The sequence below is a fragment of the Myotis lucifugus genome, unplaced genomic scaffold (assembly GCF_000147115.1).
Source record: "Myotis lucifugus unplaced genomic scaffold, Myoluc2.0 scaffold_198, whole genome shotgun sequence".
Taxonomy (NCBI): domain Eukaryota; kingdom Metazoa; phylum Chordata; class Mammalia; order Chiroptera; family Vespertilionidae; genus Myotis; species Myotis lucifugus.
The window spans coordinates 1,082,618-1,109,451 of record NW_005871246.1 but is presented as its reverse complement, the minus strand read 5'-3'; the positions used below and the strand labels follow the sequence as shown (position 1 = coordinate 1,109,451).

Genomic DNA, 26,834 nt, shown 5'->3' with positions numbered 1-26,834 from the left:
CAATGGAATTTCAAATAAATGTAAAAGGAGGCAAATATCTCTAAGAACAACTCCCAAGATGCAGTATTACACGAATATAAATGGGGCAGGATGTGCACAACATACTTTAAAAAAAAATGCTATAAAAATATGTACAGGATTTCTCCGGAACATAAAGAGTAAAAAGAAAACTATTTTTTACTTTTCACCCTTTTATACTATTTGCATTTTTTTATCAAGTGCATTTATCACCTTTTCAAAATTTAAAACAAAACACCACACACTTTTTGAAGATGTCCAGACAACTAAATATTTAGGCATAACACAACTAAATATTTAGGCATAAACTGTGGGGGACATTCTCAATTCCAACCTCAGTTATATCCAGTAATATTCTCTGAACCTGGTGCCTGTGCTGAACACTGGGAGTTTCTTCCACCTTCATCCTCAGCAACTGCTCCAGAGCACCTGTCAGGATAAGGAAATAAGGTGTCGTGCTAAATGTGTGTCCTCTGAAGATGACCTCTAAGTTACGTGGTGGTTAACTGGTGGTGAGTTTAAAGATCAAAGCTACTCATGCCATAATCTCAGTCTTCTTTTTTCCAAATTAAAAACCAAAGCAAAAATTATTAAAGGGATACACTGAACTCTATAATGAAGGTGGTAGTCCTCGGTTAGATACCACCCAACTGATCTTTGACTTGATAGATTTAAAACATTTTAGAGTCACAGTCTGCTTTAGAATTTAATTAAAAACAAACAAACAAAAAACCATGGACCCTTTCCCTGGATATTTGCACAGACAAAACTCTACCAAGTTTCACAGGCTTCACCAATACCAATGTAAGAGCCCTAATTTATAGGGCCATGTGGGCACCAAAGGAAAGCTCCCACCTCTCCTACAGCACACTGTGGCTACCTGGCCAAGTTTAAGCCTATGGAACATGAGCTCAGACACGGTGCATGGCAGCGCCAGCACCTCATCAAAAGAAAGCTGGCAGTGACCATAGCCCTCCTGCTGCTGCTAGACTCTAGGGATGAGGATGGACAAGAGCTAGAACGTTGGAGCAAAGAACAAGAAGGAAATAGCCTGGGTCCTCACATCTATGGAGCTGCCACGCCTCCTGGACTGCCTGTCTCAGACTTTCTCATAAGGAAAATAAACAACCACCTGCTTTACAACAATGTATATTTTGCAGTCTGTCACATGCAGCCAAGCTTAACCTAAGTGATACACCTGAAGCCCATTCATGATGGCTCTGGATCCATAGCTTCCAGGTTAAATACCTATCTCTCATAAAGGTCTAGTGCAGCAGTTCTCAACCTGTGGGTCGCGACCCCTTTGGCGGTCAAACGACCCTTTCACAGGGGTCGCCTAAGACCATCCTGCATATCAGATATTTACATTACGATTCATAACAGTAGCAACATTACAGTTATGAAGTAGCAACGAAAATAATTTTATGGTTGGGGGTCACAACATGAGGAACTGTTTTAAAGGGCCAGAAGGTTGAGAACCACTGGTCTAGTGGAAAGTTTTCAGGGGCCTTTTTCAAGCCTTTTCTTGATTTCTGAAAGCTCTGCAAGTGGCTCAAGAAAATACTCCAAACTCACCATAAAATCCTGAATCTTAACCTCTTCCAAATGAGGACAACATACGTTATCCAAGTTGTTTACTCAAAATGATTCTCTGGCCAGGATAAAGAGTCATTTAAATTTCTGCTAACAGTGAAGGCTTGAATAGAAAAGTAGGGCAACAAGCCCAAGAAAACTGGAACAGAGCAATACATGCCGTTGCCATTTTGGCAAATTAAATTTGCCATTTCTCAGAAGTCCTGGAGACAGTCCAGTCTTAATATAATAAAACAACTGGACTGAGATTAATGTTCAATAATGTCTTTAATGGCAATGACTAGTTAGAACCCTGCTTTAAACTAACGTATTTTGGACTCTGTCACATGAGCCACCCTGAAGCCCATTCATGATCCAAGGCTTCCAGGTTAAATAAATGTCTCTCAGAGAAGGCTAGTGGAAAGTTTTCAAGGGCCCAATTCAAGCTTTTTCCTGGTTTCTAAAAGTTCTACAAGTGGCTTAAGAAAATACTCCAAACTCACCATAAAATCCTGAATCCTAACCTCTCAAGTGGCTGAAGAGAGCCTCTTCTAGGGTGCACATGAAAAAAGAGCCCACCAACCGAATCAACAACCTAAGTGCTCAATCTTAGGGGAGTGGTAAATGAAAGTACACCCTATTATAAAATACTGTAGACACTAATGTCAGTGAAAGTGGTTTGATTGCATGAACCATAATGGAAAGGTCTCCAGAATATACTACTAACAGAAAGGAACGTAAAAGGAAAATTGCAAAACAGTATATGATCCCTATTCTGTTTTCTAAAAATGCATGTATGTGTAGTCACATGTCCATGTGTGTCTGAAATGATACATACTGAAGGTTACCCATGAGGGAAGGAATATAGACAATATGAGCTGACTTTCATTCTTGATCCTTCAGGATTGTTGAATTTTCTATAAGCCCATATTCATTTATCACCTGTGAAATTGTTCTTCTAAAACAAAGTAACAAGTATATAACCTACAACTTGTGTGCATCCATCACACACAGCCATGACCACTAGTGCTGATGTGTCCGAGGCTGCAGACACAAAGCAGCCCTTCCCTGAACACTTCATTCTCCTGGACCACTGTGTCATACTTTCTCCTCTCCCTTCCAAACCCCAGCTCCTCCTTCCTCAGTGCTTTCTCTTCCCCATCAGTTCCTTTGAACTTAGCCACCCCACCCGTGGCTGCTTATGGGCACCACCTGGCCTTGCTCCTATCCAAAGATACTGGTATGCCCTCCCCTCTTTACCACCAGGGGCTCCCGCACTTCAGCAGTTCTCTCCGAGTCCCTTACCATCTGCCTCCCAGGTCATTCCCAATACACACTGCACTGCTACTTCCCCACCTCCCCTTCAGAGCAGAATTCCCAAGAGTTGCCTGTACACGTGTCTCCATTTCCTCCCTTCACATTCTCTCTAGAGCCAGTCAATCAGACTCTGGCTTTTCCACTGACCAAACTGCCCCTATCCAGCCTGCCCTGCCCACCACAAGCACCTGCCCAGGGCTCACTCCCACCTCCTCCACAGCCAGCCTCCCTCCCTCGCCTTCTTGGCCTGGCTCCTCTCCTGGCCTTGTCCTGCAGAGGTTCTCTGAAGGTGTGCATGATCTCCCTGATGTGGAAGGACCAGGGCCAGGTGCTGGACCTCTTCTCAATCATTCTGAAATACCATCTATGTGCTGATGGCTCAGATTCACCCTTCAACTCAGACCTCAGACGTAAACTACAGATAGCCTGCTGGACAGTTCCTCTGGGTATCTAGTCCCAACTGCAAGGTACCAAACTGAACCCGATACCCCACAACCAACTGCTCCTCCCAGACTTTCCATCTCAATTTATGGTAACACCAGTTGCTTAGACCAAAAACCTTCAGTCCTTGGTTTTTTTTCTCTCTCTCGTGTCCCATCTATGGGCAAATTCTCTCAATAAGCATGGGCTCATCTGGAGTCGTGCACCAGACTTCACAAGGGCCTTCCTGCTCTGCCTTTACACCATTAATTATTCCCAATGCCTGGTTAAAAGGCTTTCAGGATCACATCAAACACATGTCAGACTGTCCCTCATTTGTTTAGAGCCCTCTGAAGGCATTCTGCTTACTCAGGATGGCTTTCCCAGAACCCTGAAGCCACCAGCCAGCACCTCACAATGCCCCTCAGGTTCTCCTTGCTGCTCCTCACTCACCCCCATCCAAAGAGGCCTCTCGAGTGCAGGTACACCCGGACACCCGCCTACCCCTCCACCACCTACTGCCAATTCCATAATTGAATTACGCCCATTCAATTACACCCACCACCAGCACCCACCTCCCTGTTCCCTTCCTGCTTCTTCGAAAAGCACTTACTGTCCAACTTACTACATGTGCTAAATGTTCATTTCGTTTAAATCTGTCTTCCCTACTAGAAGATCAGCTCCATCAGGGCAGGAATTTTCATTTTGCTTCCTGTCTAGCACAGGGTTGGCACATGCTGGCCCTCAATGAACACACATGTGATGAATCTAGTGGAAGACCCATTATAGAGTTACACAGCAATGCAGAGCTATGAAGGTCAGCATTTCTACTTAAAAACCATGGATTAGGTCTTCAAAGTTCTTTCAATTTATGTTTTGATTTCAATAGGAATGTACCATAATTAAGTCACGAAGCTATTTAGTTTATGACTGTGAACTTCATGTGAATTACACTTTCCGCTAACAGTGAAAATACAACAAGCTGCTTGTCAGCCATCAGCAAAAGACATTGCAGCTATTCATCAGCTAAAATACAGAACTGCAAATTTATTTTTAATTTTTAAATAAACTTTAAATTTGGACCCATACAATAAACTCACAAGGTCATTAAAACAGGAAAAAAAGAAAGGCTCCTGTGATTGAGCAATAAACTTAGCTTCAGCAGTAAAGGTTAAAAAAGAAAACACTATAAACTATCAGCTCTCATTATGTGAAAATGGCAGCAAGAAAAAAATAACCAAACAAAGCCTCGCTGTATGGACACAGGGATATTCTCAGTTACTGTGAAAATGACATCACTTGGATCATCTCATTAGGGATGTCACAACATATGGGACAATTTTCCCATCAGTTTTTTAGGGCGGTCTTCATAGAGCAGTTTCTTATACCAACCCTGCTGAGTCTGACTTAGATCAGATGATTTCCACAGGAGGTAGAACAATGCAGCCAGGTGTATAACCTCCCAGGGCAGTGACCTGCTCTACTAGACTTATTTACCAGCTATCAGATACATGCAGAGTGACTAAAGAGACGCAGTCCACAAGTCATGGGTAAAACGCTTGGTATATATACCCTTTTCATATCTTGGAGGGGCCTTGGAAGTCATCTAGTGCTAACCTAACTTCACTTTACAGATGACAAAAATATAATCTGAATGTATTACTCTGAGGGTTATAACTGTCCATGAACAAGTACAAGAGGGAGATGGGCCTAAATACAAGTCTTTGAGTACAATTCTACAGAAAAGACGCTTGGTACAGAAGTGATGAGGAAGGACCATCACCAAGGTCCTATAGCAGACTCCACCTCCCTGGAGCCTTAAAATTAATGAGGCCCCAAAACCTTGTGCTTGTATAGGTATATGGTTGTATTCTTGACATTACATCACCCACCACACCCCACCCAAATGTCAAGTCCACAATGCCATAAAAATCGTAACAGTAATTTCCAATCCCATGTGAGGAAGTAGCTAAGTGGTGCCTAGTTAAAAAGCTAAATCTCCAGGAACAGGGAAACCTCCAAGAAACTAAAGAGCATTCCATCTAGTCAAATCTTTTTTATATAAGTATAGTAATAAAATAATTAATTAAAAGCCAGTATGAAGTAAGCAAAGAAACAAATTTTTATTAAACTGAGATATAGGGGAAAGACTCAGTTTACTTATTTTTCTCCCAAAATCAGTGTGGGGTGGGAGGGGAAATATGCAAAGGATGAAATAGGGAACAAAGAGCAATTTGACTAAATGACTGGTAATAGATAAACTAGGAAATTAGGAAGCAAGAAATACTTCTTCCTATGGTTTCCAATTAGGGAAATTCAGGCCATATTGTTTCTTCTTTAAGACCGTGCATAAGATTAAAATTAGGAAAATTAGTTTAAAATTAGGAAAAGATCAAACTAGCCTGAGAGAGCTAATTTAATGTTTGATTAAATTAGTCACTTTTATTCGTTTTCCAAAATATGTAAACCTCCTCAAATATAAACCACAAATGCAGAAAAGAGAAGAAAATGGATTTAAGTTGATCTCACAGCACTCACTGTCACAATCCACAGACTCACTGGTCTAAAGACCCCCTTTATCATCTTAAAATTAGAAAGGCCCAAAACCTGTGCTTGTATAGGTATATCTATCAATAGTTATCACATTTGAAATTAGAACAGAAAATGTTTGAATATTTCTTTATTCATTTAAAATTATAAAAACCAACACATTACATATTAACATACAAACATTTTTATGAAAATAGACTATACTTTCCAAAACAACAAAAGCAGCAAAATCTAAAGAAGAGGAACACAGTTTGGCATTTTTACAAATCTCTTTAATGTCAGACTTAATGGAAAACAACTGGATTCTCATATCTGCTTCAGCTTTCAATCTGTTGTAATAGATTGTTCTGGTTGATGCATATGAAGAAAACCCAGCCTCACAAAGAGGTGCTGCTGGGAAAGGGAAGAGTATGTATTTTATTTTATTTTTTAAGAGTATATATTTTAATAACCTTCAGATAATTGTAGATATTCTTCTTTAATACAATACCAAAACTCAACAAGTGTTTTATTTTTCCTAAAGGCTTGCTGCAATGTGAAATCTAAAACCATATGAGTGAACTTTTTGTACACTATTACTTTAAAATCCATTGGTCTGTACTGCCCTTTAAATGGACCTTTACACAAGTGTGATTTTGAAACACCATGCACTTGTCATCTGGAAAATACTGATTCACTGAGTTCTGAATGTTGTTTATAATATACTATCAAAAGCATTACATTCATTGATATGAGCACTGATCTCATCAGAAAGTCTTTAAGTATTAGGAAGCTATCAGGCTCATAGCAGCAGATACAAGCTTTCTGAAATTCCAATTTCACTTGAAAGTTCAATTTGTATCACTGGCAATTGTGTTAGTTGCTTTCCTTGAAGTGGCAAGCTGAATTTGTTCATTAAGTAGGAAAATTGTAGTTTGTCAATTATTCTTTTCTAGTGATCCATGAAAAAAAGTGGCTAGTTCAGCTAGCAACTCAAATAATTGCAGGACTTGTCCTTGAGGGAATCCTCTAACTCCAAAATGCAGCACAACTGCTTTCCACATACATCCTGTCTTAAAAAGAGGTGTACTGGGTTGAGATTTACCCTGCTTCATCAAGTACATTCTTAGGTGAATAAAATTTTTTAAAAATTGCATGGCAGTAAAGAATAAAATGGTACAACCGCAGCTTGGGGCCTCAGCCTCAATTGTGCTAAAGCAGCATCAGTTTTACCACCAATGACCCTGCACCATCAGTGCAAACATCAACATGCAAAAAAGGCAATGACCACTTACGATCATTATGAAAACTGCTTTGATCTCACAGAACCCCTGGGAAGGTCTCAAGGACACCCTGGGGTTCTGTAGACCACACTTTGACAACCACTGCTTTCAGGTACATTTTTAGAAAGAAAACCTAAGAACCACATATGAATTAATGTGAATTCCAGATTAATCCTACTATAAAATATAAACTATAAATGCATTTAAAAGCAACTTTTACTTGGTTTACCAACTGCCAACGGTAAATATAACTAATATTGCAGAAGCCTGAATATATCTTGCAACAAAAATTTTGATTTTTACATATATAACACCCATATTTTAATTCTTCCCTGACAGCTACTAAATTACTTACATTGTGAAGTATCATCTGTTCTGATCAAATAAAATACTACAACTGCCAAAGATGCAGAAGTCTAATAATGTACAATTGACTATAGGCTAAAACACCTTAACCTTATTTCATAGTTCCAAGACAAAGTTTAATAAGTCTCTATGAACTCTTTTACACAATTAGTATTGTGATCTTACTGCATTCATTCATAGATTATTTAACAAATAATCATTGGGCACACACTGCACATACATACAACTAAACATACGCTACAAGGGAGGAGAATGTAACCCTACCCTTAAGATGCATACTAACAAGTAACACTTGGGATCTACTGCTTAGCCATAGCTAAAACAGCATTAGGGGAACACAGACTGAGGCAGCTACCCTGGCCTTGGAAGATCAAGGAAGGCTGCCCAGAACTGGAGGAGATCTGAGAGAGTCAGGAGGGGACAGAGCAAGAACGAAGGGGTCAGAGGTGCAGGTCTACTGGTTGGGAGTCTTAAAAAGTCCATGGCACAGAACAAACTAGCAGAGATCTGCTCTCAATTAACTAAGGAGACCTGCCAGATGAAGTAAGGTCCTGGGGATGGGGTGGGGTTCAGCCATAAAAGGATTTCAAGGGAAATTTAAATATGGACAGAATCTTTAGTAAAACACTGAATTATTGTTCATTTTTTTATGTGTAGTTTTGTAAAAGAATGTCATTGCTCTCAGATATGAGTGCTCAAGCATTTAGGGATAAAATAAGGTGATCTCTCCAACTTACTTTCAAATGCAGGAAAAAACCCACACAAATGTTAATAACCCTTTGTGAATCTAGATCAGCGGTTCTCAACCTGTGGGTCGCGACCCCTGTGGGGGTCGAACGATCCTTTCACAGGGGTTGCCTAAGACCATCGGAAAACACATATATAATTACATATTGTTTTTGTGATTAATCACTAGGCTTTAATTATGTTCAATTTGTAACAATGAAATTGGGGGTCACCACAACATGAGGAACTGTATTGTATTAAAGGGTCGTGGCATTAGGAAGGTTGAGGACCACTGATCTAGATGAAGGCTATACACCTGTATATTCATTGTGCTCTTCTAGCAACTTTTCTCTAGATTAAAGTTAGGAGGAAGTAGCACAAAATCACTGATTTAGTAAAACATGCTCACACTCCATCAAGCAGAGCTTGGAGAGCTTCATGTTGGCAAACACTGTCCCACATCATGGTGGTGCATGTTGTTAATGGGGAGAAACTGGGTGTGGGGTACACAAGAACAAGCTGTACTATCTCTGCTATTATCTGCAAATCTCAAATTATTACAAAATAAAAGATTTTAAAATAAGTCAGTCTTTAGAAAAAAACAAAAATAAAACTCTCCAATCCACTCTGCCTGCCACCAGCCACCATCATCACATCTCTCCTGTGCCAAACTCCTAGAACATGTTCTAGAGCCCAAGCCCATCCACAAACATTGCCTCTTCCCACTCCATTCTGAATCCCCCCAAAAAAATCTGTTTTCCAAACTCGCTGTTGGACTGGACCTTTTCTCCAAGAGACCAGACAAGAGCCCTGTAAACAATTTCTGACTGCCTTTTAGCATCAGCATTTCTTTTTCTTCTTCACTCAGGCCACCCATCCATGTCTTCCTCCCTTTCCTGGGGCCTTGCTCCAGGGTCCACCTGAGACCTCTGTCCTCCTCTGAAAGCTGTCCCTTGCAGAGCATGTCCACCCCCTGGCTCCATGTCACATGGGCCACTCCAATTGCAGTGCAGTGACTAACCAACAGGCTGCAGGTGCCTGTGCGGCCCCTTCCGGGCTTTCAGGAAACAGAGCAGCACAATGGAAGGCACTGTCTCCCAGAGGGTGCTGGCAGGCACTCACTTTGATTACCGAACTGACAACCATCTCTCCCAAAATTTTGCCACCTTAAACTCTCACCAACAACTTTCCCGAGTCCAGTATTTCAAACCACCCTATGCCCATTAGACAACAGACAATGAAATCTATTCCAATATTTTCAAAGATGAACTCTTCTCATGTCCCTGTTAGCTTCTTTTCCCCAAGAATATTGATCAAGGAGATAACAACCCCTCTGAGAAAGAACCCTGCACTTTTTTTTTAACTCTCTCTGCTCTGTTACCCATAAGTATCCAACCATCACCAGACCCTATCCTATAGTTTCTTCACGCTTATTGATTCCAACCTCTCTCCCACTGCACCTGGTCTGCTAAGTGCCTCATTATCCATGAACTGGCCTCCTGCCCAGTCCCTGCCTCCAGTCTGATGTGTAGGCATCATCTTTCTGGGACACACTCTAAAGCTGAGTCCACTGATTTGACAGAATGAGTGTCCCTTTGTCCCTCCCAAAGTTACACATGGCTGAGGCAAGAAGCCAATCCTCTCTCATCCATCCTGTAAGTTCCAGAGTGATTTTTCTGGAGGGCTCATCCTCTCAGAGCCCAGCTCAGCACCTCCATGGCCCTCCTCTGCTGACGGCATCACATCTAAACTCCTCCATCCAGGTTTCAAGCCTTTCCTAGTCTGGCTACCTCCTGCCTGCCTGTATATAATCTCATTTTATTCACTCACCCAACAAATGCATTCTAAGCCAATGATTGGCAAACAATGACCGTATGGGCCAAATCTGGCCCTCTACCTGTTTTTGTACAACCCATGAGCCAAATCAAAAGAAAAGCAATATTTTGAAATGTCAAATTATATGAAACTCAAATTTCAGTGTCCACAAGTAAAGTTTTATTGGAATACAGCCATGCCCAGCTGTCTGCATACTGTCTACAGCTGCTTTGGGGCTGTAATGGCTCCTCTAGTGGCTGAAAGTCTCACTTTAATGTAAAAACAATTGCTCTATGCCGTGAATCATCACTAACACAAGCACCACGCTGGGCACACAGGAGTCATCCACAAATGCGTTAGTGAAGAAAGTAATGATCTTCAGGTTCAAATGATCCTGCAAACACAGATAATCCTGAAACTCATGCCTTGATGCCCTGACAGCTCTTTCAAACCTTCTGCTGCAAGGACAATAGGAATCTTGGTTTAATTATCTTCTAATTTAAAAAAGTCAAGAGAAGCCTAACTGGTGTGGCTCAGTGGTTGAGCGTCGACCTCTGAACCAGGTTCAGGGCACATGCCCAGGTTGCGGGCTCCATCCCCAGTGTGGGGCATGCAGGAGGCAGCTGAACAATGATTCTCTCATCACTGATGTTCCTCTCTCTCTCTCTCTCTCTCTCTCTCTCTCTCTCTCTCTCTCTCCCTTCCTCTATGAAATAAATTTTTTTGTAAAAAAAATTTTTAAGTGAAAACATTAAATACAGTGGTGGGCATGATGGGAATGTAGGTTTACAGTTGTGAGTACATGAAACAGTTTATTCTTGTATTATTATTTATTCATTATTGTATTATATATTTGTATTACAACTGTAAGCTACTTTTGCCCACCCCTGTATTTGGAGACCACAGTTGATGCTCTCTCCTACACTTTCACTGCATTTATACCTCTATATTTTACCGTTAAAATGAAAAACATTTAGAGATGTGAAAATGAATTAGATGACATAAGTCAATGTTTGTACCTCTACTGAAAAAAGTTATGTTTCAGAGAGATATTATATTGATTTTGATATTTATATACTTAAATTCAACTATAGCTCACTTTATAATCAAATACTGAATTAGAGGTAAAATTTTAAAGTCATTTTTCCACTGACATATGTTCTTTTTTTTTTTTAAGCCTCACCCAAGGACATGTTGAGAAAGAGAAAGAGAAACATTGATTGGTTGCCTTCCGTACATGTCCTGGACCAGGGATCAAACAGGCAACTTTTTGGTGCACAGGATAAATGCTCAACCAACTGAACCACTCAGCTGTTCTTATAAGAAATATTGGCCCTAACACAGTACGAATTCATACTCAAAATCGCAAATTGTCTAAAATCATCTAATAGAATTTAAAATTATCACTGAATATCAAATAATACACCAAAATTACAACACCATATAGTAATCACAATTTACAATAAAGTACAACAGAAAAGTCACTTCCCTGGAGAGAACAGGAGGGTGTCTTAACCCTAAAGACTATTAAGGACTTCTGCTGGGCCAGGGGGCTGTGATTCCACGCCCTCAGAGTGTGGGCCTACATGTGGTACTGGCAGGTTCCTCACAGAAGTGCAATTATTGTAGGTTCTTGCACTTGTTAACAAGTGTATACTTTACAATCACAGCCAAGCTTTTAATTAGCAACTTGTACAAATTTACAATACCTCTAAGCTCCTGTCCAATTCTAACTATCTAAAATTATATGATGTAAGTTTATCACAGACAAAATTCAGACTATATGCAAACCTCTACCAATTAAATCAGCACCATTTGAGGTTGGCAAGCATAAAAAGATATATAACCTGACAGGTAAAGTTGATGATAACAATAATTATAGGAGCTACCATTTATTGAATCCTAAACACTATATTAAACATTATCTCATTTAATCTTCCCAACCTTTGATGCAGGTGTGTTCCCATTTCACAGAAATAGGCCCATCCCTAAATGCTCCCCTTATCTGAAACATACACCATGAATATTAGGGAAACAGGAGACCAGAGAGCAGTGAAGTGGGATGGGGGGAAACAGAGCACACTCCCACAGTAACACATTTTGTGTCCTTAACTAAGCCCACATGTTAGCCATCACCATGTGTTCTCGTTTCCTTTCCCTGGAGTTTGGGCCTGTGCATCCATCCATCTCTCAGCTCCCTTTAAAAACTGAAATCCTTTTACCATCCATCTGTTCCTCCTGTTTATTGCCTCATACTGCAAAGCTTGGAGAGGGAGGTGGTCAGCAGTTCAGGGCTAAATGTCCTAATCTCCTTTGTCCACCTCACAATTTTACAGAATCCAAACCAAACAACTAGATTATGCCAAAATGTTAAAGGAATTTATAATCCTAACCAGCAACATAAAAACAAGAGAAAATTAGCTCCCGACCTGAGCAGTCATTAGAACAAATAACAAAGTTAACAATGGCAGGTGGCAGATGCAGATGCAGGGACCATTCCAGACATTTCTGACCCACACAACAGATGTCAGACAAGTGCAATCCCTCAGAGGCAGAGTGGATAACCAAGGAGAACTAGTTAACATGATCTAAAGCAGCAAATGGACAAAAGCATGGGGAGGCCTGCTAAGGTCATGTGGCAGACACTGGCTGACCACACACGGCCCTGGCAGACACATCCACCACAGTATCATCATGGGGGCCAAATATTCTTGGGGGGAAATATATTCATCTAAGTTCATAAAGGAGTCCCCTTTTCTTTCAGTATAAAGGACATTATTGAGATAATTAGTAAAATCTGAATTAGATCTGTTGCTTAGATAATAGAGCTGCATCAATGATAAATTCTTAATTTGAATAATTGGACTGTGGTTATATAAGAATGTCCTCCTTTTTAAGAAACAGACACTTGTCCTAGCCAGTTTGCTTCAGTTGGCCTGTGGACTGAAGGGTCCCAGGTACAATTCCAGTCAAGGGCACATGCCCAGGTTACTGGCTCGGTCCCCAATATGGGGCATGCAGGAGGCAGCCAATCGATGAATCTCTCATCATTGATGTTTCTATCTCTCTCTCCCTCTCTTTTCCTCTCTGAAATAAATAAAAATATAATTTTTAAAAATGTAAGTAGTTAAAAGAGAGTATGTCAAACTTCAGGAAAAAAATATGTATACACACACAGTTATAGAAATAAAGCAAATATAGAATATTAACATCTGAGAATGTAGGAAACTATATAATTCTTTGTACAATTCTTACAACTTCTAAGCCTGAAAAAAAAAAATCCTATAGAGATTTTGAGGCTTTTTCTCCAAAAAAGGTGGTCGTGAGGATGGATAGAAGCATTTTCATTTGAAGGTGACTTTGCCAATGCTAATTATACTTCTAAGAGGCTGCCACTGACAATTTCTTTCCAAGTAGATTTTCTCAAAATAAACTAAAAGATTCTGACCTTCACTCTCAGATGGTTCAGTGCATCCCTCCAGATTGCCCCCAAACTCTCCAAGTCAGCAGTGACGAGCATGGATGCTAGAGGAGACTAAGAGAGTAATGCCTAAATGACACTTTGCACAGTGCTTGGCACCAGCTGAAGTATGCTTTACTATCATCATACTGTTATTGAACTTCCAACCATGATTTCTTTCTCCAACTTGCAGAACTTTTAGTCTAGAGCTTGGGAATTCACACACTACAGCCCAAGGGCCAAATCTAGACTGGTGTCAGTTTTTGTAGGTAGGTTTCATTGAAAAATAACCATCCCCATTCAGGCTTCCACCCTCCAAGGGCAAAGAGTTGAGCAGCTGTGACAGAGATCCCAAAACCAAAAATATTTTCTGACCCTGTAACAGAAAATGTTTGTTGGCCTCTGCCCTCGTGTTTAATGATGTCCGCAGCATCTACAGAATCTTGAAACTGCCTCTTGAGGCTGAAGGATAAAGAAATTAAAGACAATTATTGAAGAATAGTAATCTTGACCTCCTTAGAGGTGCCTCCGCTATTATAGGATTGTTCAGTTACCTAGAGGCCTGAATTGGTTCTTGCTGATCCACCTCCTGTTAGCTATAAAGAGCAATTTATGATTCAGATTATAGTGGATTCATAGACATCCCAATAAGGCAAAGCAGCCTTACTGACTCTTGAATGATCCTGGGAGAATCCATGAAGCAAGCTGAACTGAATTTTTTATTAACAGCTCTGTGTGGAGGGAACCCCTAGCAGTATGTATTTGCTTTCAGCTTATTGTATGTCCTTGAGCTTCCTTTCTCCTCCCTAACATAGTATGACTGCATTTTATACAAATACAAATTATACAAATTTAAATTACACAAATTTAAAATAACAATAAATAGTAAGTCCTCATTTTGCAAAAATAAAAAGTGAAATTAGTTAAATCCTGTAAATATTAAAATGTGTAATTTCAATTAATTGAAAACTGTGCTTGCCCCCTGACAGCTGCAACTTTTAAATGGTTAACAGAACATCAGCCTTTTTTTGTCAGTCAGTCTAAACACGTGGGTTGTGAACTACTTGACATCTTCAGAGAAGTGTTCTGGGCATAAAAGCCTAACACAGTACTTTGCCCCCAAGGCCCATGCCCGACTCCCACTGATGAGAGTATCCATAAGGCGGGCTTGGCAACAGAAGTCCCAACCTGGCCACCCACCTACCAACGGAATTGCAGGGCTGCACTGCATGGTGACAGCAGGAACTGCAGCTTGAGTTCTTCCCTGCTCCATATAGTAAGATTAAGATGCCTGTGTCCCAGGCCATATTCAGGGGACATGTAGTTCACACCAATCAGGCAATGCCAGCAGCACACATACCATGTTTTCACTGCCAGTTTATCCAAACCCACTTCTAATTCAGAAAGGTTAACCTTTGCTTCAAGTTATTTGATGATTTTCCACCTTAAGGAAAAAGGAAAAATCACTGGAGACTACAAGCAGCAGCTTTTGAAGCACACAATGTAAATCTATTACTAAAAGGTTTGTCAGTACAATCGCAAAGTCCACAGGCTGACTGGTTCGACGCAGGCCCAGGTTTCCCGACAGTGCTCTGGTAAGAATGAAGGGGAAAATAAGACATGGGGGTGGGGTGGTGGCTAGCAATCTGAATCTGTGCCAGTAACCTGCCTTCTAACACACACTCTTACTAGCCGATAACTAACTCCACTGATGCTTGTCCTGTCTTGCAGAACCAGTTTCCCAGAACAGTCCCATTTTACACAGGCCATAAACCATGAACCATACACAACCCCCAAAGGGGGTTACCAGCACTGTGCCAGGCCAGGCCTTTGGGTGTGGTCTCACGTCCCCCATCCCAACACAGGGGGCTTTTTGCAAAGCCCACGAAAGATCCGGAAGCCTGCCATATTTGGGGGACAAAGAAACCAAAGGGTATGAAGAGAAAGCATCCTCCGTATTCACTCAGAAATAAATGGGTTTTCCTGAATCTCCGAGTACTCCCTGTGTATTTTTCGGTCACCTGGTAAATTCTTTAACAAGAATAGCCAGGCCTCCACCCCAACCTGGGCCCTCTGCCCAACTTTCACTTTTGATGCCTTACTTGTGCTCAACTATTTAAAATGCTAATATAAAAATAACTTAGGACAAGGTAATGGTAGTCAATTTCCCCACATTCAATTCCACTTATCAACTTTTTCAGGGATTTAACTAAAATAACTATTCTTATCTCTTCACTTTCTCTGGCCTTTTAGACAGATTTTATTCTTCCATGCTCATACCTTGTAAGAAATCCCACCATGTGTTACCTGTCTGGGGCACCTCATCATGCACACCACCACCATCCCACCGTACCCAATGTGAGGCTTCTTAAAGAGACAAAGTGAACTTTACTGTCACCCCATCATGGAGGTAGATAATCCAAAACATTTTAATCATATCAGACAGTTCCTAACTATGGGTAAATGTGGAAAATGCAGAGATGTCAATTCAAAATAGGAACCGATTTCATGATTTTACAGCATTTGGGGCAAACTATCTGCTTGTGGCTTAAGAAGTAAATGGTTCTATCATTTTAATTCAAAAATATCCACAGGTTTCAAGCAATGGGAGGCCCTGGGTGCTGATGCCAAGCTCCACTTCCACTTAAGAGACTTACTTTGGAGCACTATGATGTGGATGCCCAACCTCGCCACTGCAATGGGGAGTGGGAAGGGGTCAAGGGCATTCCTTCTGCTCCTTGACTTTAGGACTGAGGACAGGCACCCTCTCGTCCATGGAGACAGGCTGAGCACAGCCCTGGACAGTGGACAGAGCCAAAGGCAAGGCAGAGGGCATAAATGAGATGAGTAGCTGAGGCTCTCATTTTTAAGTGGTTTCACATCCTGCACAAAAGTGGGAAACCTAGAAGTTATTTTTAAAACTATTTGCGAAGGCAGAGATGACTGCTAAGATTCTTGTTCTGTGATGTGCTAAATGAGCTCCAAAACTGTCCATGAACAAGAAGACAAGTATAGCTTTTTAAGAGCAAATTGCAACCATGTAATCCCACTCAATATTTGCTTTCAAAATCCTAAAACTCCTCATATCCGCAAAAATGAATATTTCAGAATGGTTCAGAGCACTTCTGACAAACAATTCATTATGTGATTTTGTTTTTATGTGAAATCAGAGAACACAATAACAATCTTTATTTAATTCTGGTTTTGGGAGGGCTTTTAAAACTTTTATCGGAGACATTCTCATTGAGACCCTTAATGTGTATTTCCCCCCAGAAATCTTTTCTTCAAAATGAGAAAATGTTTATTGTACATGGGCATTTTAAAGTCAGTCTTGCACCGTCACGTAACATATTTAATTGTATAGCTAATGTTTTCAGGATACATGTAGTACAGATGAAGATCATAAGGAAAAACTAAAGCTAATAAGCTATAACAGATGTTATCAATAAATCATTAATGAAAAATCATCTAGAACTTGGCCCTAGCACACCTAAATAACCAACACACAAAACAAGATTTGTGGTTCATTATGTCTCATATCCTTGACGACCATCTAACACAGAAGCATTTCTTCAACATCAAAGTGAATATGCAACCCTGACAACTTTTTAAATGCAAAGAGAGTCTTTCCCTGTCTTTCAAGACTGGCACTTCTATTAATGGCCACATTCCATCTATAGATTAACTAGAAACAACCTAAATGACCAAGAATAAAAAAACTAGTAAGCAGGTTATGGTACAACCACTCAAAGAAATGGATTAGATTATCATGAGAAGTATGGAATAGGGAAAATAACTGTCATGTTTTAAAGTAAAAGTCACTGAAAATGTTATGTACATATGTAGACAAATTATGTTAAAAATTATCTTTTGCAGATAAAAACTGGAAAAATATTCTCAGATATATAACATTAATGTGGTAGGACTACAGGGGTTTTTTCAGGATTTTCTTTTACATTGATGTGTTGTTTTACAATAATAAAAGGAAAATGTTTGTGAAAAGTCTAAGTTTTAAGATAAACAACTGTGTGCTTTATCCTGAAAATCAACCTAGAAAAAAGCAAATGCATTTAACTCAAAACAGTGGATCAGACAAAGATCCCCAGACTACTATGTGGTGAGGGGGAATACAGAAAAAAACAAACAAAAAACAGGAAAAGCTTATTAAATTTATAATTTTTGCCCAGCCAGTGTTGCTCAGTGGTTGAGTGTCGACCTATGAACCAGAGATCACAGTTGAATTTCTGGTCAGGACACATGCCCAGGTTTCAAGCTCAGTGCCCAGTAAGGTGCATGCAGGAGGCAGCTGATTGACGATTCTCTCATCATTGATGTTTTTTTCTTTCTCTCCCTTCTCTCTCCCTCTCTCTGAAATCAATAAAACATATTATTTTAAAAAGAAAAGTTTATAATTTTTTCCAATTATATCAAAACCTGAAGTTTATTTCCTGAAGTATTATTCGTAATCAACTTTAAGCCACAACAGAAGAGTATGGATATGCTAGAAACCATACCTATTTGCCTTTTATGCATTTTCTGACAGCCTTTGTAAGATTTTACTTCAGCTGATACTAACAATTACACCAAGTAGGTGATGCCCCAAAAATTCAGGGCATAAAAATTAGTTTTCTCAAAAATCTCTGGAACTGCCTTCTCTTAATAAAATAAAACAAACAAACAAACAAAATAAAAATAAAGCCTTTTATTGGATTTGTCACAATATTGCTTCTGTTTTAGGAGAGAAATACCAGTTCACAAAATTGGGGCTACTATTAGCCCAACTGAGTTGTTTTACAATAACTTCTGGGGAAAACCAGTATATCACTTCTCCACAATACAGCTCATTAGATAAGTAACTCAGAACCTCACAATATTCAGTAAGTGGTTGACTGCTAACTTAAATCGATTTAGAAAATATATTCACAGCATTTCTTTGGTACTCTACATTTTCATTGTGGCAATAACTTTGATTGTTTGACATTATTTTGTACATGTAATAAAGTATATACATATAAGCTGTCTGCTTCCCAGGAGAGATTTGAGCCTTAGTTTCCAAATCTGTAGCAATCTCATTTTTTCTGTGCCGATCACATGCCATAATATTTGTAAAGTGCTTAATTCAGGTGCGTTTACCTCACAGGGTTATTGCAAATAAATGAATTTTTGCATATGTAGAGAACTAGGACAGTGCCTGGCATATATTCAGGGTTCACTACCCGTTTGCTATTATTATATTTTCTCCTGAGCATCAAGACTGTAATTTGGATAAACTGCAGCAAAAGAGGCTTCATTGTCTTTACACTACGGTGTCGGGTGAATTTCCCGCCAAAATATAAGATGGCGCGTTAAAATGCCTATATCTTTTGAAGTATGGGTTCGATTGAAATGAAATATTTGGTAATACGCAGTTACAATCGGCCCGAGTTTACACAGTGCCTGGCATATATTCAGGGTTCACTACCCATTTGCTATTATTATATTTTCTCCTGAGCATCAAGACTGTAATTTGACTTAACTCGTTTCCCGCAACCCAAGTGTTTAGACAACTTTAGCTATCATGAAACTGCCAGTATTGAGACACAACCTTCCCACTGGCACAGCCAAAGGTAATTAGCATGATTTCTTCCTCTGTTACTTTAAAGGGGTGAGAAAACATTTGCAAATATTAGTATAAAATTATACTTTAAAGTGGTGATGATCAATGGAGTTTTTTTAAACCATGGGAGATATTTTTTGGTTGCCCAAGTGATGGAGAAGAGGTGCCACTGGCAACTGTAAGGGGAGGGGGCGCTGTACATCCTGTAATGCTTGGGTTAATCCTTCACAATAATTGTCCGGCATCCCTTGACTTTCAAATGCCCAGAAGACATTTCATGTAAATGAAAAATCTATAATTATCACACATAGAATCTAACTGTATTTTAAATGTAAACGCAAATATTTTTGTTCTAATATTGTTGCTTTTCCAAATTATAAAATAACTAGAGGCCCAGTGCATGAAATTCATGCACAGGTAGGGTCCCTAGGCCTGGCCAGCAATCAGAACCTATCAGGTTCCCCGCCTCCCTGCCTCCTCCTTCCCTCGCTCCCTCAGCACCCCGCTGCCATTGGTCACCTGCCATGTTCTGCATCACCCCCTGGTTGTCAGCACACATCATAGCAAGCGATCGAACTCTCAGTCTCCTGGTCAAACTCCCAAGGGGACACTTTGCATATTAGCCATATATGTATATATGTATATGTGTATGTGTATGTGTGTGTGTGTACACACACACACACACACACACACACACACACACACTAGAGGCCCGGTGCTCAAATTCGTGCACTGGTGGATTCCAGCTGACCCGCCCCAATGGCGGCCATCAGGGGCGGGCTGGCTGGCGTGAGGGGCCACAGGTGGTTTGCCGGCGGGTCCCGCCCCCGACCGGGGTGGGGGCAACCACTCGGAGGCTGGGCCGGCCAGGGCGAGGGGCCACAGGCATTCCGGTTGTTCCACTGTTCGGTCAATTTGCGTATTACCCTTTTTTATATAGGACTAGAGACCTGGTGCATGAATTTGTGCACCAGTGGGTCCCTCAGCCTAGCCTGCGGGTCAGGCCAAAACTGACCCTCCAACATCCCCGGAGGGGTCCCGGATTGCGAGAGGACGCAGGTCAGGCCAAGGGACCCCACCGGTGCACGATCGGGGCCGGGGAGGGATGCGGGAGGTTGGCCAGCCAGGGAGGGACTGCAGGAGGACTCCAGGGCGTGTCCGGCACGTCTCACTCAGTCCCAATTGCCTGGACCCCAGCAGCAAGCTAACCTACCAGTCGGAGCATCTGCCCCCTGGTGGTCAGTGCACGTCATAGTGACCTATCGACCGGTTGACTGCCTGCCCCCTGGTGGTCAGTGCACGTCATAGCAAGCGGCTGAGCAGCCTTAGCATATCATTACCATATTACACTTTGATTGGCTGGACAGAGGACCGGACACTTAGCATATTTGTCTTTTATTATAGAGGAAGAATATTAGGCTCCTTGTAAAATAATGAAACATCATAGAAATTGTAGAAAATATTATTTAGGAAAAGTATATCTGCCATATTGTCACCTGTTATGGACTGAATTGTGTCCCCCCCAAAAAAATTCATGTTGAAACCTTAGTCCCAGTACCTCAGAATGTAACTGTATTTGGACACAGGGCCTTTAAAGATGGGGTTAAGTTAAAATGAGCCATTAAGGTGGACCCTAATCCAACCTGACTGGTATCCTTATAAGAAAATTTTGACAAACGAAGAGACATCAGACAAATATGTACAAAGGAAAGACCATGGGAGGATACAAGGTGGCCATCTATTTGCAAACCAGAGAGAAAGGCTGGAGAAGGAACCAAACCTGCTGACATCTTGATATCAGATTTCTAGCCTCCAAAACTATGAGAAAATAAATGTTTAAGAAAAACAAAAACAAAAAAAACCTGGACATTTCTGAAAAGCACTCGGCAGTATTTTGGCAAATGTCCCTCTGAGTTTTCTCATGATTAGACTGAGGGTATGCATTTCGTCTCAGTGGATCATACCTGATATTATTATGTATTATTAGTGGTGATGTTAAGGCGGTATCTGCTGGGTTTTTTCACTGTGATCTACTAATTTTTCCTTTGCAATTTACAAATATCTTGGGAAAGATACTTTTGGGCTATGTAATACCACAGATTGGAGATTTAAGAAGACGTAACAACTGAATAAATTGTGGGATCCTGGATTAGATCCTGAAACAGAAAAAGGATATTAGTGGAAAATTGATGAAGTTCAATAAGGACTACAATTTAGTTAATATACTGTGCCGATATGTTAATTTTCTGGTTTTCCTAAGAATATTTGATTAGTAAGGTGTCAGCATTAGGGGAAGTAGGTGAAGGGAGCAGGGAAGCTCTCTAAACAATTTTTGCAACTCTTTTGTAAAATTACTTCAAAATTAAGTTTACAAAACTGCAGATTCTAATTCCATATGTCTGGGCAGGGCCTGGGAACATGCATTTCCCTAAAATGCCTAGTGTGGTGATGTTGCTGGCCTGTGGACCACTTCACTAGCAAGGCCTTGGCAAACACAGCTGATGCATTTCACTGTGTGCAACTTTCAAAGGGCAATAGACTAAAATGCATCACAATTACACTTTGAGTTCAGTCATCACTGCTTAACTAGAAGCATTCCTTAAACTTTGGCATGCTGAAAGGCTCTCCTAGAACACTGATGGTGAAAGCCGACTAAAGAACCTGAAATCACAATCTTTGCTACAAGACCCATCTATGATTGACCTTCCCCAGCTGAGCCTGGCACCCACTCGAAGGCTGCAGAGCCAGAAGAACCTCCACAGGGAACAAACACCATCCACCCACACTTGCAATATGGAAACAGCCATGGGGATCATGGCTGGCCCCATGTCCCACTGACAGTGGGCATCGTCACCTAGACCACTGGGAGGCAGGAGAGAGGAGGAGCACAGTGATGAGGAGAACAGGTTCTGGAATTCTTGCTCATAGTAAGGAACTGGCTGTTCACATGTGATCACTGCTCATCCCATTAAAATGAATTTAACAGCATATAATAAACCCACAAGAAAGAAAATAAGAAGGCAGACAAGAGACTTTGCAAATTTCTGGCAAACTAAGAGAATCTAACGATGACATAGGAAACAGCAAGGTAGAGCATACAAGAGTGGGTACAACCAAAGGAGGGCTCTAAGCCCACATGCAGCATGCTGGGACCCAAAACCCAGGACTCTCAGCAGAACTCGAAGTCTGCGCCTGCACAGAGAAGACAGTCCTGGTACAGAAGAGCTGTACAACAGGCCCTCTAGACCAGTGGTTGCCAACAGGTGGTCCACTGGTGGTCCGTGAGGTCTGATAGGTTGGCGACTGCTGATTTAAGGAAACCTTTGGAGCAGCGGTTGCCAACCAGTGGTCCGTGGAACAACTGGTGGTCTGTGAGGTCTGAAAGGTTGGCGACCGCTGCTCTAGACCAAGTGGGACACCCCCAACCAAAGAGGTCTTCCTTTTGCTGAAAGACCCAGATAAAATCTCTCAAGCCATCTGGCATTCCAGGTCCAAACACAAGTTCCCAATCACCCAAAGGGAAACCCACACATTTTCAAAACCAGCCCCACAGACTCAGATCTGCCGGTTTCCTCTTGCTTTAGACAACAATTACCAATAATTGAGGAATACTTGCCATACGAAGCAAGAAGCCAGTATTTTTTAAAAGACAACAGCGACATTAAATGAAACAAGAAATTAGAAAACAAAAAAAAGAAACAATCCTTATTTGTATCCTCAGTGTCAAGAAGATAATGCATTAAAACACAATAAGCTACTATGAAAAAGGAATAAAACAAATATACTCTTGGAAATTAACATTTCAATTATGGAAATAAAAAATCTATATACATAAAAGCCTAAGCGACTGTTCAACTGGTAGCTATGACATGCACTGACCACCAGGGGGCAGACGCTCAATGCACAGGCATGCAAACATGGAACAGACTGATGAATCTCAGAGGGAAGGGGGGAGGGGGAGGGCAGGAAGAGATTAACCAAAGATCTTATATCAGCCGTGGGCAAACTACGGCCCTCGGGCCAGATCCGGCCCGTTTGAAATGAATAAAACTAAAAAAAAAAAGACTGTACCCTTTTATGTAATGATGTTTACTTTTAATTTATATTAGTTCACACAAACACTCCATCCATGCTTTTGTTCCGGCCCTCCGGTCCAGTTTAAGAACCCATTGTGGCCCTCGAGTCAAAAAGTTTGCCCACCCCTGTCTTATATGCATACGTGAGGCCCAGTGCACGGATTCATGCACCGCTAGGATCCCTCGGCCTGGCCTGTGGGGATCAGGCCAAAACCAGAAGTCCAATATCCCCCAAGGGGTCCTGGATTGTGAGAGGGCGCAGTCCAAGCCAAGGGACCCACCGGTGCACAAATCCGTGCACCGGACCTCTAATTTAAAATAGGATTAGAAGATAAATTGAAGCCTTCTCTCAGATATAAGAATAAAATGACACAGGAAGAAGATAAAGATAGATTCGGGAGGTCAAGATGTCCATTATCAAACTAACAGGAACTTGTAAAAGAGAAAAGAGCAGAAGAAATTCTCAAATAAATGAAAGAAGAGACTTTCCCAGGGCTGAAGGACAAGACCCCAGGATCAAAGAGCACATCCTTTGGCATGCTGGAAATGTCCTAAAACGAAAGAGGATCCTAAAAAGTTAGCCAAAAGGAATAAGGCTACAAAGGTTCTCATTGAAATGAAAAAAGCCAAGATTAAAATATGGAGTCCTGAACAAGTCCAGATGTATAACAAAGGAAAATATCAGGATGATACCTGTGCTGGCATGGAGTAGTTAATCCAGGTTAGAAAAAGGACAGAGGGTTGGAGGGGACCGGGAAGGTTGAAGAGATTTGACACTATATTGAGAATTTAACCCCTAGAGTACAACCACGCCCGGAGCGCTATTGCGCTCCTCCTGCAGTGTCACCGTTAGATGCTAGTAGTTCACTCTTTATTGACAGATGGCACTTAAGTGCAGAAAACAAATGTAGTAAAGGTTTCCTTAGGTTTTTAAATATGTAACTTCATTTACCTGCGATTCATAATTTTTTTCCTAAACTGCTGTAAAATCAGCAAAAATGCCTTGGCAATTTTAGCATAGTTCCTAGGATATTGGTTGGCACTCAAAGGGTTAAAACAATGTAAGGAGTCAATGGAAGCAGGAAACGCAAAGAGAAAGGCCATTACAAACAACAGAAAAAACAAACAGCTGTATTAGAAGGAAAATGCATTACTTAGCCATGAAACAAACAGTATTTACATAGTTAAAATTTGAGTTAACTGAAACATAGTGAATTCAGCAGATAGAAAAAATATATTAAGAGCTAAATCATACTATCGTAACGTCAAAGATGTGTAAAATTAGTATCAGCTTATCATTTAGAGCTATTAAGAACTTCTTGAAGAAACAACAAAAAGATATAAGGAGGGGGACTGAAAGGTGGGACAGGGGACTGTTGCTTTTCATTGTAAGTTTTTCATTGTGTACATTTCTTTAAAATATTAAATACACGTATGTTTAATTTTTTAAGAACATTCAAACCTTGGCTCTGTGTGTCGTAGGCAAGTCACTTAACCTCTGGATCTGTCACCTCATCCATAAAACAGGACAGTAGCTCACTGGGTCGCTGTGATGAGAAACACTGGAGATGATTAGCAGTCCCTGCCACAGCACATTAATGGCAGGTGTGTGTGTGTGTGTGTGTGTGTGTGTGTGTGTGTGTGTGTGTGTGTTTTAAAGCCAATGATAGAATACATGACAACAACATATTATTTTAACTGCAAGACAAAGGGGAAACGGAGCTGAATAGATAGAACTTTACAGGCAGTTCTCAAGTTTCCTTTTACCACTGGATATCTGTACCCAGGGTTGTCCTAAAAGCTGGACGTTAAGTTATCCAATCATCTATTTTCTAATGTACCGTTTCCCTCACTGAAGACCACTCAACTATCCCGTTATTTTTCTGTTTCCCAAACTTCCAGTTACAACTCCACCCTCTCATCAACTGGTGTAGTTTAGTGCTCGTTCTACCAGCGCAGTGGGTCTCAGCGCACAGCCCTTGGCGGACATCTGGGAAGAACAGGTCACACCAACTAGCGAGCAACCACCTGTTCCACTTCCAGGCGGGAGAGGCAAGCTCTCCATCCTCGGAAGTCACTCTTGTTGACAGTTCTTCGGGGAATATTTATTTCTCCAATATCAAGACAATCCCTGCCATCTCATCAGACAAATCAGTCCTCTATTACGGCAATGTCACAGTGGACGTGGAAGGCACAGGTGGAAGGCACAGGCACGGGGGGGGGGGCGGGGGGAAGTCTTCAAAGCAAAAAACTAAAGGTCACATTTTAAAAGGATTAAACCCACAGAAATAGAAAAAAAAAAGTATAGGGAGGGGGGAAAAAACACACCCTGAAATCCTCATTCATCCAGGTGGGGAGCCCTGGGTCGGGTCCTCCCCGGAGCTAACGCTGCCTGCTCCCCAGAAGGCACCGTACGCCCCCCTCTGCCTCCGGGAAGCCGCGGGCGAATCCAGCGAACGCTGCTCGCGGCCTGGCTCTCGGGGCTCCATTCCCGCCGGTTAACTCGGGACGCCCACCGAACGGCAAGGGGGCTGACAGGAGCGGCCACCGAAGGGTCTTGGGCGTCTGCAGTTTCCCATTCCCCACAAGTGAGGCCAGCCTGCCCCTCCCGCAGCTGCGAGCCGGCCGTCTGCGGGGAGCCCCTCTCGCAGGGCTGTTCCCCAAGTTTCAATGCAGCTGGCGTGGCCCCCGGTCCGGGCCAGTCACCCGGACAGTCCTACCCAGACGCCGCGGGGCAGGGGGCAGGGGGCGGGGGCGGGGGCGGGGCGGGATGAGTGCAAGTGCGAAAGAAAACTGATGGAAAGAAAGGAGCCGTCTTCTCCGGGAAGAAAACCAGCCTGCGCTCGGCCCTTTACCCGGCTCCCCGGTGTCCGAATGCTGCGGGAGAGCGCTAGGCGCCCGAGGACGCGGGGGTCGGGGGCCTCAGAAACCGGGGGACTGACAGGGTGGAGGGGCGCCCGGGGGGAGGGAGCGGCGGGGCTAAGGGGGTGCCCGCAGGCCTGCAGGGGGCAGAGGTGCCCGGGGACGCTAAGGCTGTGGGGCGTCCGGAGGGGCCGACTAGGCTGAGGGGAACGCGGGGGTAGGAGGGGTGCCCGCCGGGCTCACGGGGGAGGCGGGGCCCGAGGGCGCTGAAGGGGCTACCGGACGGAGGCAGCGGGCCGTTGGCGGGCCGAGCAGGGCGTCCGGGTGGGGGCGGAGGGCGCGGGCGCCGCGGCCGGAGGAGGGCGAAGGGAGGAGGGAGGAGGGGAGATCTCGCTCTCGTCTCGCCCCGCGGGAAGGGGGAGGTGGAGACGCGACCGGCTGCGGGAGCTGCAATTACCGTGTGGGCTGCGGAATTCTCGTGGTGTTTGTCGGGGAGATGCGATAATGGCGCCCGTCCTCGCGAGAGAAGCCGCTGATCTGCGCAGGCGCTGGGAGACGCTCCCCGCGGCCCTCCACCCTGCATCATCTGCGCAGACTCCCCGGACGGGCGCGCTGGGAGCGGGGGCGGGGTTTGTCGCTCTAGGCCTGCAGGGCGCGCCATCTCCCGCGCCCATAGCCGCCGAGCATGCGCACGCGTCCTGCTCCCGCGCCGCAGTTGGGATCCCGAAGAGTTTTTACTTCCCTATGGTGCGCCCGGGCTTCTCGCTTGCCGGTTAGAAGTCGCGTTGGTGGGC

General features: G+C 42.5%; 1 protein-coding gene across 19 annotated transcripts in view; it reads right to left on the bottom strand.

Moving 5' to 3' along the window:
- BANP (BTG3 associated nuclear protein) overlaps positions 1 to 26,617 on the bottom strand; it is a 140,948-nt gene extending 114,331 nt beyond the window's left edge. For 6 of the 19 annotated variants that reach the window (XM_023761080.1, XM_023761089.1, XM_023761091.1 and 3 more), the window contains exons 1-5: positions 26,498 to 26,590; positions 24,641 to 24,725; positions 14,711 to 14,950; positions 13,882 to 13,968; positions 353 to 447 (exon numbers count right to left, since the gene is read on the bottom strand). The gene's annotated coding sequence lies outside the window, so the exon portion shown is untranslated. Of the gene's footprint in view, positions 1 to 352; positions 448 to 13,881; positions 13,969 to 14,710; positions 14,951 to 24,640; positions 24,741 to 25,506; positions 25,809 to 26,497 lie in introns of those variants that run through there. The other 13 variants (XM_023761090.1, XM_023761081.1, XM_023761083.1 and 10 more) reach the window with 13 other exon arrangements.
- Positions 26,618 to 26,834: the final 217 nt, after the last annotated feature.